The sequence below is a fragment of the Alexandromys fortis genome, unplaced genomic scaffold (assembly GCF_014885135.2).
Source record: "Alexandromys fortis isolate MF-2015 unplaced genomic scaffold, M_Fortis_MF-2015_v1.1 scaffold_43, whole genome shotgun sequence".
NCBI lineage: Eukaryota > Metazoa > Chordata > Mammalia > Rodentia > Cricetidae > Alexandromys > Alexandromys fortis.
In genome coordinates, this window is record NW_026067928.1 from 3,384,580 (window position 1) to 3,399,084 (window position 14,505).

The window sequence follows — 14,505 nt, forward strand, 5'->3', positions numbered from 1 at the left end:
AGTACACACTACTCAGCCGGTTCCTTTTCCCTTTGCGGGGACTCAGAATCGTGCTCGGGAGCACCCGGGGTGAAGAATAGCTGGCCCTCCTGAAGCTGCAAAGGATTTCAAGTCAGCAGGTGGGGGTTGGAGGTTTGTGAAAATGGCCAGCTGAAGTTCATTTCGTGGCCAGGCCTTGGCCATGGTGGTTCTTCATTTCCAGTGTTCTGCTGAGCTCCCGAGGGCTTGTTGCAGATGACTTAATAAACAAACACGTGCTAAGTTGCGTCCTGGGGATAAATGATGAGGCTGCATGACTCTGGAGTCGGTGTCAGAGGTAAGAAGCTAGCTGCAGCTGAGGACTTAGTAGAATAAACTAAATTCCAGGCTACTCCCATTCTTGGCCAGAAGATCGAAGATAAATCCACGAACCAGGCACAAGTTTTCAGGCATCAAATTAATACATTTAAAGAATTATTGTGAACCAAGGACCACAAACAATCTTACAGAGCAGCCAATGTTCTTTAGGATGATGTGAAAAGACAGAATGAATATTTTGGAGATCTGGTATGATCTATAAAGTGACTTCAACATGTTTTAATAGTTCAATAATAAAATCCCAAATAACCATTTATTTGATTATCTCCCATACGTGTTTTATGTGCTTACTATGAGCCAGAACTATACACAAGCCAGGATTTAAATAGTTTATGGTAAGTGTTTTTCATGACTTCATAGTTTTCCCTTTGTAAGAAAGCTTCTTACCAATATGAGCACCAAGAGAATTCTTTCCCAATCGAAGAGCCAATCCTTAAATATTATCTGTGTGACAACCCTGAGCACATACGGACTGGATCTTAGTGAGGTATAGGGGTAGCGACCCATTCCACGAATGTGTGAGTCATCAAGAGTGGGTTCTCACGGCAGCTTCGTTTGCACTGAGCAGCAGAAATGGAGGCTGCACATCCACATCACACACAGAACACAAGGATGCTAACATCCCTCTGTGAGGTCATCCCCTGGTGAGAACCTGGGAGGAGAAGGTAGCATCAGAGAGCAGGGACTGGACCATGGTGATTTAATTCACTTGGTTAACATACAAGTCCAAGTTGACTGATGAAAAGCATGTCCTAGCTCAGAGAAGCTATAACTGGAAGAGAAGAATGAGGGAAATGATAGTTGAGAAAAACAAATTAGAGGTTGAGAGTCAGGAGAAAATGTAAATGTTGTGGAAGGAAGATGAAGCCCCCCTCCTTTTCCTACATTACTCATCCAAGTGTGACTTGGTGATGTTTGTGGTATAAATTGACCTCTTTTGGGGATCACACCCTCTAATTCCTGAGCCCAGCATACATAGCTTCAGTTCTTAAGTAACAATCTCTGTCTCTCTCTGTATCTGTCTCTGTCTCTCTCTCTCTGTGTGTGTGTGTGTGTTGTAGGCACATGACTGCATACAGACTTCATGTGTCTTTCTTTAATTCTGTCCCTATTCTCACCTTGAGACCAGGTCTCTTACGGATCCAGAAGTTTGCCCTTTTGGCTGTGCTGTCTGGCCAGGGAAGTCTCTAGGTCAGCTCTATCTACCACTACAGTGATCCCTGTGATATAAGCTGTACACAGCACTGTTCCATACTGCTAGGGATTTGAACTCAGGCCATCATGCTTGCAGAGCAACAGCTTCTACCCACTGAGTCATCTTTCCAGCCCCAGTACTTGTTTCTCATGACGTCTCTGGGAGGCATTTACCATTATTCTTCCCTAAACTTACCTGTCTGGATTTTTCAGCTTCTCACAGTAGTTTTCCACACCACACCACACTTCATTGTCACTGCTGAGGGCCTGATATTACCTTGCCCTGCACACCATACCCCTCACAGAGATGCCTCCCTCCTCCTTGCCCTCATCTAACCCACAGATGTGCCCAGCTCTTTCCAATGTTCTCCGGGTCAGTTTCTGCGCCACAGTGAGGAAAACTGGACATAGTTGAAAATGAGCCCTTCTTTTCCCTCCAAAATACAAATCCTGCTCTCACGTCCCTCATCCTGGTGACTTGCTCACTGAAGGCACCACCCAGTAACTCAGACTAAGCCCTGGGCTTGGTACACCCACCCTTCCCTCTCCTTCGCTGATCGCAGCCGAACTTTAATATCCCCCAGACCTCAGTTTTCAGCTCCACCTTCTCTTGTGTCTCAGTTTAGATCCTGCTTATTGCCTTGATTTGGAATTTTAAACAATAGTTTCCCGTGTAACTTTTCAGGCCACGATTCTTACACGCTGATAATTGATTATCCACACGTCAGCCAGGGTGACTGTTTAAAAATTCAAATTTAGTCCAATTACTTCTATTCTTAAAGGCCCCTCGTCACTGGTAACTCATTGTTTAATGAGTTTGTGTGCTGCAGCACACCTGATGTGACTCACATTCTACAGGAATGCTATCCTCTCCTCTACCTGCTGCTCAACCATGGCCTAGGTAAAAGCTCACATACTGGAGGAACAGTTCAAGTATAAGACCATACAGGCTTTCACCATGGCTCAGAAGATAGCCTCAGATGGCCATGAGTAATTAGGTTTCATGTTTCATTTTCCATCATCAGCATACAACTTGATTTATACATTGGGCGGAGTGTGGCCATCATTGGCTGTTCTTTTGATAGCCTATCTTATTTGTACCAGCTGTTGAGATATGAGATGTGAGATGTGATCTCATATCACATCTGATGCTTGCTCCCAGGAGCAAAGAGGCCTGCCTCATGTTCTAACAAAATGGAAGCGGTTAGCATCACAGCTCTAGGATGTGAGGGTCTCTAGCGATAGCACATGTCAGGAATCCCAGCCTTTGATGATGGAAGAAGTATGGAAATTTTCCATCTCCTTCTCCTTTGCAGGCTTTATAACTCTGCCAAGTTTGAGGCTCATTGGGATATTTACAAGCTCAACTTTGAGCTGTAGAGGAAAATAAATGCTCACATCTTCAGTTGGGAGTTTATCAAGAGTATTCAAATATGGCACAGTGGAGAGGGAGACAAAACACTGTATCCCCCTTCAAGCTTTTCCAGGAGCAAGGAGTATTGGCCAGGGACATATTCCTACATCTACCTGGGACCCAGTTTCCTCATCTGTTCAACAAGATCCTTGGCCGATGACTAAACATACTTACAACACAAAAGCAAATAGACACAAACGATTATTTTACAGCTGGGTGGCCATAGAACGCTTCCTTGTTATGTCAGACTTGAAGCCAACACAGCTTTTTTGTACTTTTTGAAATGAAGAAATTTTAGTTTGTTGCCCACAACAGAAGTTATGGACATTTTATAATAGATACTGAAAAAAAAGGATAAGGATTATTACTTTTCTCACTAATGGATCTTGCTGATTAATCCCATTTCCCAAGTCTGGACCATCTACCAAAGAGATGAACGGGGAGCCTTCTCTTCTGCCTGCTTCAAACAGATTTTAGCAGGAGAAATAGAATGTGAAGTTACTTATGACTCTGAAGTTTGTGTTCCAGAATTAGCAGTTTGAAGTTTATAATCAACTTGTATCTGGTCCCTAGGTAGACAGACTTTGGGGCAGCTTGAGACGGAGAGAGGACAGGTGCATGGCAGGTGACCTAGAGGGGTGTTTGTTTTTCTATAAAGAATGTTTCCAAGTCATTGTAATATCCCCAGTCCCTCCACACTTCTCAGAAGAAAGCTTTCTCTTTCCTTCCAGAAACATAGCAGATGTATAAAGTTTGGACTTGGATCAAGCAAGCCAATATTCCAGTCTCATCCAAATAGGAAATCATGATATTCTCTGGGTAACTGTTTTCTGAGTAAACCACACCTTGTGAATTGAGGATGGAAATATGTATGAATAAAAACCTCGATGTGGAAACAAGTACACAGAACCTATACGGGTATACATATGGAAAAGGCACATTAGAAAATGGAAATGAAAAGAGAAAGTTCATCCGCCAATATGTGTGGGAAGCATCCAAAGCAGCAAAGGAAGTTTCAACATTAAATGTTATGCTAGTATAAAAGTTAATGAGTTGGATGTTTAACTCAAGAAGTGATGTGTAAAACACAGCATAAAGCAAGGCAAGAAGAAACAAAAGAACAGAAATTATTGAAAATATATTTGCTGCCTTAGAGAAAAAAAAATTACCTGATCAACAGATTATTCTTGAAAAGCTCATAAAATAGATAAATCTTTGGTCAGATTTCTCAAGGAACAAAAATATTAGAAACACAAGAGAGGGACTGTATCTGCTGATGCAGCCTAGAGAGAAAGAATAATAAGAGACTGAGTAATTTTGTGTTCATAAATCTGCATACTTGAGTGAATAGGCAATTTCCTGGAGAAAATGGCTTATCAAAACCGACTTGTAAAAAAATATAATACAGCTGAGTTGTACACACACACACACACACACACACACACACACACACACATATCCAGGCACTGACCAGACTATTTTATAAATTCTCCCACATATTCCATGAGCCGGATCATCCTTTTCATATCTAACTGCTTCACTCAAAGCAAGACAACTCCTTAATGTTTAATTAGGATACATGTAAAACTTGAGACACCTGAGGTAGAGGAATATGACACCAGAAAGAGCAAATGTACTTCAATCTCCTTTGCCCCCAGAAATATAAACTTCCCCTAAAAGCCAAGCCTAGCAAAGGATTTACTTCACTGTAGTTCCACATTCTAGATTAAAAAAAGAAAAGCCATATGGTGATCCTAATGTTTATAGGACAACAAGGGGGACAGAATTTAGTTGCTTCTGAGATGGTGAAAGGTCTTAGAAAACCAGAAATGAGACAAATGTTAGTTGTCACAATAACAAATATTTTCAAATAACTCAGAACTGATACCACACAATTATGGAAAAAGCTTAAACTATGCCCTTAAAATATGGAAATATGGAGCATTCAACAGTTGTCCATGAACCCCTCAAGATGGAGTCTCTTTCACCACAACATAGGGCAGTGAATAAATATCAAAAAAGAGGAAACTGTCATCATTATGGATGGCAGGATTGAAAGAGAATCAGCAGAAACCTGGAACAAATGAGCAGTTCGGAGAGTGTTGACATACGAATATGATTTAAAACTCAGAAGGTACAATTCAAATAACATTAGCAACAAAAATATAAGCCATCCAGAAACAAACGTAACAAAGGTATATAGAGCCCTTTCAGAAATAATTGCACCATCATAGAAAGATATTAAGGGCATTATATTTCCTACGGAATATGTGTCTAGGATGAGAAAGATAATTCAAAAAATAATGTGAATTCTCATGCTGTAGTCACAACAATCCACGGAAAGCTTGACATAGAATGTTATTCATTACATTGCAAACAAGCACTGGAACAAATGCTTGCTTTCTTATCTCTTCCACTTAAAATAGTATTCACAAGAGCCAAATTGGATTGTGTTCACTTTTTGATAAATATTTGTATTCATTCTTTGTAAATTTTATAAAGTATATTTGATAATACTCACTCCCAACTCCTTTTGAATTCTTCTAAGTTATCCCCCACTTCATTTCCCTCCAATTTCTGTTCTCTCTTGTTTAATATTTTTTTAATTCCAATTTGTACTGGTTATAGCCTAATGGGTATGGGTCCATCTATTGGAGCAGGTCAACCTATCAAGAGTCATTCCCTTAAAAAAATCTGATTCTTCCCCAGAAGTCATCATCTGTCCACAATTCCTGAATTAGGGGTGTGGGAGGGTTCATGAACGCTTTCCCACCCCATGGTAGAGTATTGACTGGCTTGAGTTTGTGCAGGTCTTGTGCCAGCAGCCACGGCTGCTGTGAGGTCATTAGTACAGCAGCCCCATCATGACCAGAAGTCATTGTTCCAGCCCTTCCTATCCTCTGGTTATTACAACCTTTCTCTCTCTCTCTCTCTCTCTCTCTCTCTCTCTCTCTCTCTCTCTCTCCTCTCTCTCTCTGTGTGTGTGTAATGGTCCCTGAGGTTTGAGGTGGAAATGTGATGGAGATGTCCCATAAGCAGCTGTTTACTCCAATAACATCCATGTCACTATTGCACCCATGACATTTCTTGCTAGGCTGGTCATTATCATAGCTCACAGGCTTTACAGCTGGATAAGAACATTGGTGCAAAAATACTCAATAAAATACTAGCAAATTGAATCCAAGAACACGTCAGAAAAACCATCAACTGTGACCAACTAGGCTAAATCCCAGAAATGCAGGGGTGGTTCAACATAAGAAAATTTGTCAATGTAATCCACCATGTAAGTAAACTGGAAAAAAAAAAACAACAACACATGATCATCTCATTAGAAGCTGAAAAAGTCTTTGACAAAATACAACATCCCTTCATGATAAAGGTTTTGGAGATAGCAGGGATACAAGGAACATACCTAAACATAATAAAGGCAATATACAGCAAGCCAACAGCCAACATCAAACTAAATGGAGAGAAAGTCAAAGTGATCCCACTGAAATCAGGAACAAAATGAGGTTGTTCACTCTCTCCATAGCTATTCAATATAGTCTTCCATTTTTAAACATGACTCATTTTCCCTTAGTTCCCTTTGTCTCACTGGCATCAGTACCATACTTTCTCTGCTCATTATTCCCTTTTGCTCAGTTCTTTATCCTCACTCCATTTGTTAATTGTCCATAGTCTGCTACCTCTTCTACCCTATTCTTCCCAGTTTCTCAGTATACTTTTTGTCTCTTCCAGCTTCCCTAGTTTTTCCTCTAGAAAAACATTCTAAAATTGACCCTTCTACATCTTTCCCACTTCTCACCATATGACATCGCCCAGACCATCATTCTTACAAAGAAATAGCCAAGCTCCCAGGGCAGCAGATGAAAACAACAGGGGAAAAAAACCATCACCAGAATGCAGGGCTGTGCCCCTGCAATCCCCCAGCTTCCTCCTCTCTTGGCAAATGCATTTCTTTTTTTTTTTGTGTGTGTGTAGGCAGATAACATTTCAGATAACACTCTAGAGATTAATTATCATGAATTAGCCCAATTCAGTTTTTACTGCTATGTTTTTTATTATTTTAGAGTTAAATATTGGCTTAGTTACAAATCTATAAACTCTCACCAAAATTCTGTATAAAACTTCCAGGAAGACTGGTATACAGATAATTAGGTCCTCATGGGTACTTAAGAAAACTCTCATTATCTCTCTGTGCCTGAAAAAAGAAATCTAATGGTCAATGATTTGCTAATTTCGGAGGAAACCAGTGTCCTGACTGATCAGTTTGGAGAACAGTCTTTATCTTTGTGTATTTAGTACCTAACGTGGTTCCTCATGGCAGTCACTTTAGACTCGAATATTAGTTTCCATTCAAAATATCTTTTGGGGGTCTGCAAATTTCTAACCTAGAGTAGAGTATACATATATGCCTACCTATTTCCATAACTACAACAGAGTATAAGTCTTGCATATAAAATATGAGCATGACTAAATTATTTCTTGGTATTTGCAAGCCACTTGGAATGTTGATTGTTCTGTTCTTGCTATTCATATTAAAACCTCTCTGGGAAAGGGAACTTAATGAATATATTGGTGGAAAACCCAAGGATAAGGATATAAATCCTCCCAAATTTTCTGGAGCTTTTCAAACAAATTGGAAGAGGTAGAGGAAAATGATCTATTATACCATATAGTATGAATTTATCTTTTCTAACATGAACAAATGATATGAGCAGAAAAAAATTATTGGAGTGGCTTTCAGAGCCTTCTATGTTTGTATGATTCACTTAGCCAACCAGCTGGCTCGGAGTTCCCTACTAGATACAAGTAGACATATCTTTCTAGCTATGTCTTCCCTAAAGACACAGCAACTTAGCAGTAAAGTTCATTGGAGACTCATTCACCCACTGTTAACTGCTGGAGTCAGCAGCAAATCAGAAGCACAACAATTATTGTCTTAACTTGATTTTTTTTCAACGAAAACATACCTTAAGAATCAGGAAACGAAATACATTTTATGCTATAGTTTAGGACTTTTAAAAAATTAAGAATTATACACAGCAGGGCTTGTGGTAATGATGCCAGATCTCTAAAAGCTCACCCCAGGCAGGATCCAGTTACAAAGCTTGACAATTTGTTTTGGTTCCTTTCTAAAGAATTTACTGAAATGTTTGTGCACAGACTCATACAAGGAGAAAAGAGAACAGGTGAGGTACCCATGAAGAGGGCATTTATAGCAGCCGAAAGCATTCATTTGACCCTCTGAATAATGCACATGATCATTATAGCACAATTAAGAGAATGAAACACAGACAGTAGGAAATGGTGGATTCCAAATCCAACCTTGCCCATAATTATACCTAAGACCATTCCAGACCCTTGGCGCTCTTCCCCTCACATTGCCATTACAGTTTGGAGCTCACAGGTTAGTCGCTGGGTCTAGGTGTAGCTTTCTCATTGACACAGATGGGTCAGGAGCAAGAGGACAGGTAAATGACACAAAGAACCGTGCATGGCCTTTGGTGTCAGGCAGACTTCGATGAAAACAACTTTTTTTTTGACGTCTTTAGTCCTGAAATAGAGGTAAGAATACCCATTTTATAGGCTTTTGAGATGAAGTATATCAAACACATGAAGAACTAGAAAACTGGGTCTTAGCATTTTCCAGTATGCCACCAGTAAGTTCACAGCTCCGTCACCTGGCTAAGATATCATCCATTTATTCAAACAGCATTCACTGAGCACTGCTGGGGTCTCAACATGAAATGTCATCCATAGGCCTATGCATTTGAAGAGTTGGTACTGCTGCTTCAAAACATTACAGAAATTGCTAGAAGTGGGTCACGGTGGGGGGCAGATAGGGAGTGGATGGATCACCCTGTTTTATAGCTCAGCCCCACTTCCTAGACATTCTTTGCTTCCTGTGTGTGGATGCAATGTGTCCAGCTGTCTGGAGCTCCTGCTGCTTTACCTTCCCTGCCATGGCAGACTATGTGCTTTCAAACTGTAAGCCAACACTCAGCCCTTTGTCCCCTCTAGCACCTCTTGTCAGGTAACAGTAATAAGAAAAGTCACCTCTGTTGGCATCTGCCAGAAGCCACCCAGAGTGTTCAGTGCTAAAGTCGGTTTCAGAGTGTTCCTAAGGTGGAAGGAAATAAGAATAAAGGAAATATATTATTTTGTTTGATGAAAGAAGTTTGCCTTTATTAAAATAGAAGGGGGGGGTTAAGAATATATTTAACGATGAAGGTTAAAGGAAAGCAGAAAGGGGCATGAGCACATAGGATTCTCAAGAGATTCAGGAAGGTATGAAATTGACTAAGAAGTTAATTCCATACCAGACACAGTCAACGACTCCTGTTTCCTTAGAAAGAATGAAAAAAAAATGCAGTCTGCAATGGGAAGGAACAAGCAATAGGCTTTCCATTCTACACATGAGCAACTGATTACCAACCTCTTCCCAGCCATTTAAGTGCTAATGCAGGCCTTTGATTAGGTTGCTCAGACCCCAATGCTACACAAAGAGACAAGAAAGGAATGAAAGCAAAGGGCTGTGGCCATGTCCCTTCCTTGTTGTGCAGGAAAGTACTTTAGTTTTATTTTTTTTAACCTTTTCATCTCCACTATAGAATTTCTTAAAAGACAAAACTTTAATTTAAATCCAAATGTGTGTGTCTACCCAAACATATCCAGAAATCCCACTTGTTAAAGGTTTCTTTAGGGTGTGTGTGTGTTCATGAATGTGTAAATTCATGCATGTGTGGATGTGGAGGCTAGAGGAACACATGATGTGTCTTCCTCTATCACACACCACCTTGTTTCCTTGAGACAAGGTCTGTTACTAAACTGGAAGTCACCATTCACCTAGACTGGCTGATCAACTCTGCTGGATGTGATGGTCTCTGTCCCCAGGGTTACAGATGTCTACAGCTATGCCTGATTGTTAACACAGGTGCTAGAATCTGAACAAAGGTTCTCCCCCTTATCCAGTAAGCCATCTCCAAAGTCCAAAGATTCCTCTTTAAGAGCTATGATCCAATGCTACAATTAACTATAAACTGTATTAGCCAATGCATCTTTACTGTGACTTGACACATTGTGTTCTTCATACTTCTTTTAGCAGTATCTAAGAGGAAAGATTTCTTTAGAGGGAATAGGCTTTATTTTCTATGGAAGCATAGAAAAGCTGAAGCTCTAGAATCTCAAGGCAGAATAAAAGCCTTCAAAGGCATCCACACTCCAATCCTAAGGACCCATGAATAAGCTACTTCACATGGCAAAACAACTTTTGCAGACATAGTTTTGAGAATGGGGAGGTTGTCCTAAGTTATATAAGTTATTCTAGGGTTATGTGAATCCTTAAAAATGGAGAGCCTTTTTCAACCGTGACCAGAAAAAGAAAAGCAGCTGTTGGGTAGGGGCCAGGAGGTACAGTATCGCTGGGCTTAGAGACTGTGGAAGAAGGCTATAAGCTAAAAAATGCATCACTCTCTAGAAGCTGGGAAAGGCAAGAAGATGGATTCTTCCTACAGCCTTAGAAGAGATGTAGTTACGTCTTGACTATATGCCCGCAAGCCATTATTAAAATAAATAAGTAAATAAACAAAAATTGTCAAAATTAATTGGATAATAAACAGAAAACTCAGGCACCAGAGGATATTAGGCAGGGAAAAAGATGAGTCCATGCAGAGAAGTGGGAAGATGACCAGTTCAAAGGCCCAGATTGGTCCCGAGGCTCCACATCACGAGGACCATGATGCTGACAGTGGGAAACAGCAGAAGCTAGGGTTGTGACACTAGGGATCATGTATGTTTGTTTGCCCAGTTAAAAAAGAGCAAAACAAAGTTAGGTTTCCCACTCTGGGTGTTTCTTCTCTAACCCTGTCATCACCACATTAATGTTTATCAATCATTGCCCTCTAACTTCTGATGCGTGGGGTCTCACCATGCTTGTCATTCTTTAGTCCACGTGAGAGCTGCAGTTCCTATTCCAGGTTGGAATGTGAGGTCCGAGAACAAAGGACCCACAGATGCTCATACATCACTGCCTCCTTGGTCTCACTGTAGAAATAACAGGGCCCTTTTTCAACTGCCTGCTCAGCCTGCATCGCCAGAGGCTCTACTGTCTTACCTGTGTGCCTACAGGTGTGACCCATAATGCAGCTGTGCTGTGGAGGCAGGTACTGTGTTGTGCAGTCCTTTGTAGTCAAAGAATTGATTTTTTTATAGTAGCTAAATGATTTATTAAAGTTCATTTGGCTTTGTTCATTGGGTTAATCTTAGTTTTCAGATATGTGCTCCAGAGAGACTTGACTTTGAACAAGATTATGGAACAAGTTTGAGAGTCACCATAGAAAGGATAAGAAAAATATCTGGTTTTATTCAATGAATCTGCCTGATATACAAAGACCTGAAAATTATAAGAAAATTGGTCCTAAGGGGAGCCAAAGGCCGGTGGACTGGTCCAGCCAAAGGTCATTTATAAAAAGAATGGGTGGAGATGGACGACACACTGGGATTAATGACTTTAAGTTGAAAAGTTTGGGGGTTTTGGTTTTTCCTTTTTGTTTTCCTTAGGCACCTTTCTTCCCAGCAGGCTCATCTGAAAGCGGATGGGATCTTGACAAATCCTCTTATGTTTCATGTGTTTCAATATCTCTTTTTCTCTCCTCCCAAGACATAGCTTTACACTGATGAAATCAGGCAGAGAGATTTATGAGTCTGAGTTCTTCGACGTGCCAGCTGATCCAGGGGAGGCATAAAGGCTTCCTCCTTCATCTGCTTCCTCCTTTGTCTACCTGGAGCATGGTGTCTGTCTTTTCTAGCGTGATGCAGGAAGCCTCCCATAGGCCATTAAAACATGCCCACGAGAGTCAGATGTATATGTGAGTGAGACTTGTGTTTACTGCCCTTTCTTTCTCCATCCTTTTCCTCCATTTTCTCTGTCTTCTGATTGGTGTCTCCTAGTTGCCCTTGGACTGTGGATCTGACACCTCCCTTAATTCACTTCTTGGCCTGTGTCTCTTCTAATACCCAGAGGCTGACCGGGACTTCCGAAACTGCTCCTCCCCTCGCTTCCTAGACAGGACTTGACACTCATTGCTGGCTTCCCAGCCGAGGAGCCGCCTGTCTAGAGTTTCAGTCTCATTTACTCAGCATGTGATGGGCTGCGTGTGCCACGATGCCTCTGCTTCCTGTCTGTTTTAACCTTCTGCGGTAATGAAGGGTGGAGTGCTCATCACTGAAAGTCCATCTTCTTTCCTTTTAAGAAACTTTCTCCTTATAACGAGAACATCAAAGGGCAGTGGCCAACGGCCGGGTACAGAGTGCAGAAAGCTATTGTTTGGCCAGGATAGCATCTGAGAACTCCAGGATGATGTTCACAACGATGTGGCTGTACCTCACACAACTGCACTTTGTGCCTAGCCACCATGAAACTGGTTCTAAAGAATTATGTTTTGCATCCTTTATTTACTTGCTTGTTTTTAAGGTCACCGAGGGTGTGTATCATATGAGGAGAAACCACATTGCCAGATCAACCAGTGGAATGGACATGCTCCATTCCATCGTTCTTCTCCAAAAACCATTTAAGTTTTGTTTTCATCCTTGGACCGAGGAGGACATAATGCATGATAAATTGATAAGAACAAATAATACACTTGATCACAGCCAAAAGGCCAAGAAGTCAAGCATGCACTTCATTTTCCCCAAAGGTAGCTCCAGCCCTTGTTCTCTCCTGGGTCCTGCTCTGTTTGCCACTTTGGTTGTTAAGCTTACCCGTACTTCTTCATTTTAACTCTCTCAGAAATAAACGCTACCACTTGGATGTGGTGGTATACGCCTTTAATCCCAGCACTTGACAGAGGCAGGCAAATCTCTGATTTCAAGGCCAACCTGGTCTACAGAGTGTGTTCCAAGAAAGCCACGACTACACAAAGAAACTCTGTCTCAAAAACAAAATTGAACAGAAAAGAAAGGGAGCAGGGAGAAAATGCTACCATTACACCCAAGTTTGGGTAGCTGGGATTAAGATTTCCTACCTCAGAAGTCTCATCCAGCCCTTTGGAGAATCATATACCATGAGCACTTAATGCACATCAACTAAACACTGCTGAACACTGGCAGAAATCCAAAGATGAATCATACATAAAGCATTTCTTCTTGAAGTTTATACTTCTAAACAATAACAACAGATGAGCCATTTACTAAGGCCCTTCATGCTAGGAAGTGTACTGTTACTTACGTATTACTTATCTCATTGACTTAACAGTTGGATAACATAAGTCATTTTTTTCTCTAGCCTTTGGCAGTGATATATACTTATTTGGAAAGCAAGCTTGGGATTAAGGTCCACTAAAAATGGGACTGGTGTCTGCCGAGGCTTCTGTGCCAAAGAGAGCGCCGAGGAACGCTGCACACGAGGGCCTGTCTTCCTCTTAGAGATAAGGAATCTGAGGATCAGCCAGGTTTAAAGAATTTACAGAGACAACTTAGCTAATAAGACACAGAGACAGTATTCGAAACTGAGGGCTGCTGGACTCACGGCTGTGTGAATCTTTCTGCCACCTCCCAGAGCTGCCCTATACAACTGTGACACACCTTGGAACAAGGTTCGTGGTAGGAACTCTGCATGTCATAGTGTTGGAGAAAAGGAGAGACTTAGCTGTCTGGAATTGGTCAGGTATGAAAAGAAACACAAGAAGGAGGTACAGGGTGAGCAATATGACAATTATGACCGTGGTACATAAATTCAGGAAAATACTGTTAGTCTTCAAATGTGAACGAAGCACTGATGTGCTCTGTGCGTGGTGAGTATAGAGGTAACTGGAATCTCTCAAGCAAGAAGCAGAGAAACATGGATGAACGTTGAAGATGTGTAATCCATGAAATAAGCCAGATATAGAACAACACGTATTTTATGGCTTCCCTTCCCTGAGGTGCTCACAGATGACAAAGCTGTACAGACAGAAAGTAGAACAGAGGTTACCAAGGGCTGACCAAAGCTCTGGAAATAGATCATGGTATTGGCTGCATTAATGTTGTGAGGGACCTAATGTCACTGAATGGCACACTTAAATTGGAGGAACTGATAAATTTTATGTTAGGAATATTATGATTAAAAACTTAAAAAATTATTTAAACTATTTCTCAAAAGCTTTAGATTCTCATTTTATAAATGCAGAAGCACTTAACACGAAGGCCGCCAGCCTCAGATGACTCCCGGGCCCTCACAATACACTGGTGTTAATCAAAATGTCCTATGCATGCAAAATATATATTGGGTTTTGAAAGTTTACTAGTGAGTGTGTAAAATATTTCATTAATTATGTTTTATATTGGTAACAGTCAAAAGTGATAGCATTTGGGATATGCTAAGCCAATAAAATGCATCATTATTTTTTAATAAAGGAAAAGTCAGAGCAAAGAGGCAGGGAAGAGGTTGAGGTTGAGGGTTGGAGTGGGGATGGGAGAAGAGATCAAACTAGGCAGTCCATGCAGTCCCCAAGCTGTCAGGCCCTTGATATTTCTCTAGGTTGGATTTCAAGATCCACTGG

The 14,505-nt window shown here is 41.0% G+C and overlaps 1 non-coding gene across 1 annotated transcript; it reads right to left on the bottom strand.

The window, feature by feature from the left end:
* Nucleotides 1-12,447: 12,447 nt before the first annotated feature.
* On the bottom strand, nt 12,448-12,639 carry LOC126503174 (U2 spliceosomal RNA). The gene has a single exon (XR_007592199.1). It is a non-coding gene; the product is annotated as a U2 spliceosomal RNA (small nuclear RNA).
* Between the last annotated feature and the right edge of the window lie 1,866 nt (nt 12,640-14,505).